Here is a 5,000-nt window from a genome sequence, read left to right on the forward strand (position 1 = left end):
TTTTTTTTATATTTTCGAATCATCAAGCAAAGGATAAGCTTCAGTGGATCGCAGTATGGCAGCTGCTCAACCACTTACAACACCTTGCCCGTTACAAAAGTCTTTACAATTGATTCTAGGCTTTGTCATTGTATTAAATAATGTTTTCATATGTAACTGCATGGCATCAGGTGATCAAAGATCCTCCCAATTTACTATGTTTACAAATTACATTGCATCACATCCATTGTCGTTTAAATATAAATAATAAACTTTAATGGTTTAGAAGCCATACAATGCAAATTGCCCCTTATTTATCATTGCAGTCCAGCACGGATACGACCTTAGAGGCGTTCAGAGCATAATCCAACGGACGTAGCGTCATACCACTGTTTCGCTCGAACAAGTATTGTGCCATTGGTCCGTACCTGCGGTGCCTCTCGTACTAGGCAGCAATACTGTCGCAACAACGTTTCGCCATGAGTGAGGTCAAACTTACCTGTCTGACTACGGACTAAACCCAGCTCACGTTCCCTTGCATGTGAACACAATCCAACGCTTGGTGAATTTTGCTTCACAATGATAGGAAGAGCCGACATCGAAGGATCAAAGCCGACGTCGCTATGAACGCTTGGCCCCACAAGCCAGTATATCCCTATGGTAACTTTTCTGACACTCTTGTTAAACTCTTTAAACCAAAAGGATCGATATGCCGCGCTTTTGCTGTCCCTGTGTTTACTGAACACCGAGATGAAGTCAGCATTTGCCCTTTTTCTTTATGGGGGTGTTCTGTCCGCACTAACCTCCCCCTGTGACACCTCCGTTAATATTTGAGAGATGTACCGCCCCGTCAAACTCCCTACGGCAATGTCCTTGAATTGGATCATACCTGAGTAATTGGAGTTATACCAATTTTCAAATCGATAATACATGAATGCATCTCTCATTAAAGAATTTGTTTGCGATTATATAACAAACTCGTGATACTTTGATCAAGAAGCTTGCATCAAAACCCATACCATAGATATAATAAATATATCCGTATAATGGCTAGGAAATGATACACGTTCCATTTAATCAAGTAAGTAAGGAACCATAAGAGTAGTGGTATTTCATTGTCGATACCAAACCGAAGTCTAATATCTCCCACTTATTCTACACCTCTTTGTCTCCTTACACTGCCAGATTAGAGTCAAGCTCAAAAGGGTCTTCTTTCCCGCTAATTATTCCAAGCCCGTTCCCTTGGCTGTGGTTTCGCTAGATAGTAGATAGGGACAGAAGGAATCTCGCGTTAATCCATTCATGCGCGTCACTAATTAGATGACGAGGCATTTGGCTACCTTAAGAGAGTCATAGTTATCTCCCGCCGTTGACCCGCGCTTACTTGAATTTCTTCACTTGACATTCAGAGCACTGGGCAGAAATCATTGTGTCAACACCCGCTAGGGCCATCACAATGCTTTGTTTTTAATTAGACAGTCGGATTCCCCAAGTCCGTGCCAGTTCTGAATTGATTGTTAATTGATAATCGTTATAATTAATAAGAACTAATTGGTTTGACTCAACTAGTAATCTTAAAAATTTTAGGAAGAAAGTTCACAATTGGATACGTAACTAAACTATCCGGGGAACAAGTTACAACCATAAATGATTATACTCTATTTACCCAGAACGGCACATAAACCATATTATTGTTTCCCAATCAAGCCCGACTATCTCAATCTTCAGAGCCAATCCTTATCCCGAAGTTACGGATCTAATTTGCCGACTTCCCTTACCTACATTATTCTATCGACTAGAGACTCTTCACCTTGGAGACCAGCTGCGGATATTGGTACGGCCTGTTGAGAAGTTTGCGTATCCCCACCATAAATTTTCAAGGTCCGAGGAGAAAATATCGACACAACAGTATATGTCATGCTCTTCTAGCCCATCTACCATATCTCTCTGCGAAAGACTTCCATGGTAGTACGACTATAAAACAGAAAAGAAAACTCTTCCGATATCTCTCGACGGCTTCTTTATGGTCGTTCCTGTTGCCAGGATGAGCACGAGGCCCATATTAATAACAAACGGATACTCAAAGGTTACGGAATTGGAACCGTATTCCCTTTCGTTCAAAATTATTCAAGTATATAATTTTCACAATAATTGTAATATTTATTTTTACTGAAAATTTTCGGCTTTCGCCTTGAACTTAGGACCGACTAACTCGTGATCAACCACTGTTCACACGAAACCCTTCTCCACTTCAGTCCTCCAAGGTCTCATTCGATTATTTGCTACTACCACCAAGATCTGTACAATAGCAGCTCATGCAGGCTTACGCCAAACACTTCTACGCATACCATTGTACCTTCCTACTCACTAAAGTTTCAAATTTATATTACAAGTAATATAAATCATCTACTTTAGCGGTAATGTATAGGTATACAACTTAAGCGCCATCCATTTTAAGGGCTAGTTGCTTCGGCAGGTGAGTTTTACACACACTCCTTAGCGGATTTCGACTTCCATGATCACCGTCCTGCTGTTTAAGCAACCAACGCCTTTCATGGTTTCTGCATGAGTTGTTAATTTGGGCACCGTAACATTACGTTTGGTTCATCCCACAGCGCCAGTTCTGCTTACCAAAGTGGCCCACTGGGCACATTATATCATAACCTTCAACTTCATATCCAGAAAGTTAGCGTTCTTACCCCTGTAACGTTTGGGAATAGGTTAAGATCGTTTCGACCCTAAGGCCTCTAATCATTCGCTTTACCAGATAAGATTATTTTATATAACATTAAAATGCACCAGCTATCCTGAGGGAAACTTCGGAAGGAACCAGCTACTAGATGGTTCGATTGGTCTTTCGCCCCTATACTCAATTCTGACAATCGATTTGCACGTCAGAACTGTTTCGGTCTTCCATCAGGGTTTCCCCTGACTTCAACCTGATCAAGTATAGTTCACCATCTTTCGGGTCACAGCATATCTGCTCAAGGTACGTTCGAGTTAGAGCGATAAATAATATAAATATTATTATACATAACTATATAGAACGCCCCGGGATTGTGTTAATTAACTATAAATAGTTAAAAAACTAATCCCATTAATAGTCAAGTTAATTACGCTATTAGGTTTATATCCCAATAACTTGCACATATGTTAGACTCCTTGGTCCGTGTTTCAAGACGGGTCCCGAAGGTATCCTGAATCTTTCGCATTGTTAATCATACAAGTGCATATAATAAACACAAAATCAATGATAATTATGCCATTATATAATTCCGAAAAATTAACGCACTGTATTCTTATTAATCTATCAACACTTTATCAAATTAATGACATTTATCCTATGTTAAAATGCAAGCATAATAATTTGAATAAACTATAAGTCATATTTTATGATAAATTATATATGTTAATAGATTACAATGTCCTTATATGGAAAAAATGCACACTATTTCTATAATATTATTTAAATATTATAACTTTAATGATGAATTTTCCATAATGGATATTCAGGTTCATCGGGCTTAACCTCTAAGCAGTTTCACGTACTATTTAACTCTCTATTCAGAGTTCTTTTCAACTTTCCCTCACGGTACTTGTTTACTATCGGTCTCATGGTTATATTTAGTTTTAGATGGAGTTTACCACCCACTTAGTGCTGCACTATCAAGCAACACGACTCTTTGGAAACATCATCTAGTAATCATTAACGTTATACGGGCCTGGCACCCTCTATGGGTAAATGGCCTCATTTAAGAAGACTTAAATCGTTAATTTCTCATACTAGAATATTGACGCTCCATACACTGCATCTCACATTTGGCATATAGACCAAGTGACTTAGTGCTGAACTCCTTTCTTTTCGCTCGCCGCTACTAAGAAAATCCTTGTTAGTTTCTTTTTCCTCCCCTAATTAATATGCTTAAATTCAGGGGTAGTCCCATATGAGTTGAGGTTGTATAAAGCAATGTATATATATATAAACAATATATCTCTATGAAGAACAATATATTTGATATATTTTCAATTTTCGCATCTTTAAATAAGAGACAATTCTAGTTAAAAAAAATTTAATTTTTTTTATGCTAGACATTTCTCAGTATTCTTTGAATTTGAAAAAGAGAGCATTGTATATCTTCATTTTTTCTTTTATAAATATTTGAGATAATTGCGTTTCGATTTAATATTATGAATGTAGAAATACATCCACTCATAGCCCAGATGCATATCATTATAAAATATATAATAATAAGCAACTTTATTAGCATAGTCTTACAACCCTCAACCATATGTAGTCCAAGCAGCACTATAAAATTAATTAAAGTACATAACAGCATGGACTGCGATATGCGTTCAAAATGTCGATGTTCATGTGTCCTGCAGTTCACACGATGACGCACAGTTTGCTGCGTTCTTCATCGACCCATGAGCCGAGTGATCCACCGCTTAGAGTTTTATAAATATATATAAATATACAATTCGTCAATTATGTTTTTATTGAAAGAAATTAAAATACACCATTTAACTGGCATATATCAATTCCTTCAATAAAGTTATTTTTATACCTAAAAATAATTGTTGCGAAATGTCTTAGTTTTATATAATCAATATAAATATAATTTATATTGTTTTAATATTATATAAAGCATTAACCTGTATATCAGGTACAACAATGTATATTTTAGGTGTTGCATTTATCAATGTATGCGCATAATTTAATATGAACAATACATCACGCAACGCATGTATATTAATTAAATATACACGCAATTTATATTCAATATATTCGTCTATATTTAAACATATAAAATATGTTTAATTTTTTGATATACCTAAAATAATTGTTGCGAAATGTCTTAGTTTTATATAATCAATATAAATATAATTTATATTGTTTTAATATTATATAAAGCATTAACCTGTATATCAGGTACAACAATGTATATTTTAGGTGTTGCATTTATCAATGTATGCGCATAATTTAATATGAACAATACATCACGCAACGCATGTATATTAAT

General features: G+C 36.0%; 2 non-coding genes across 2 annotated transcripts; both read right to left on the reverse strand.

Moving 5' to 3' along the window:
- Nucleotides 1-14: 14 nt before the first annotated feature.
- LOC138927340 (large subunit ribosomal RNA) lies at nucleotides 15-3,937 on the reverse strand. The gene has a single exon (XR_011443856.1). It is a non-coding gene; the product is annotated as a large subunit ribosomal RNA (ribosomal RNA).
- Nucleotides 3,938-4,254: 317 nt separating this feature from the next.
- On the reverse strand, nucleotides 4,255-4,433 carry LOC138927334 (5.8S ribosomal RNA). Its single transcript, XR_011443850.1, has one exon. It is a non-coding gene; the product is annotated as a 5.8S ribosomal RNA (ribosomal RNA).
- Between the last annotated feature and the right edge of the window lie 567 nt (nucleotides 4,434-5,000).

The sequence above is a fragment of the Drosophila bipectinata genome, unplaced genomic scaffold (assembly GCF_030179905.1).
Source record: "Drosophila bipectinata strain 14024-0381.07 unplaced genomic scaffold, DbipHiC1v2 scaffold_221, whole genome shotgun sequence".
Classification (NCBI taxonomy): domain Eukaryota; kingdom Metazoa; phylum Arthropoda; class Insecta; order Diptera; family Drosophilidae; genus Drosophila; species Drosophila bipectinata.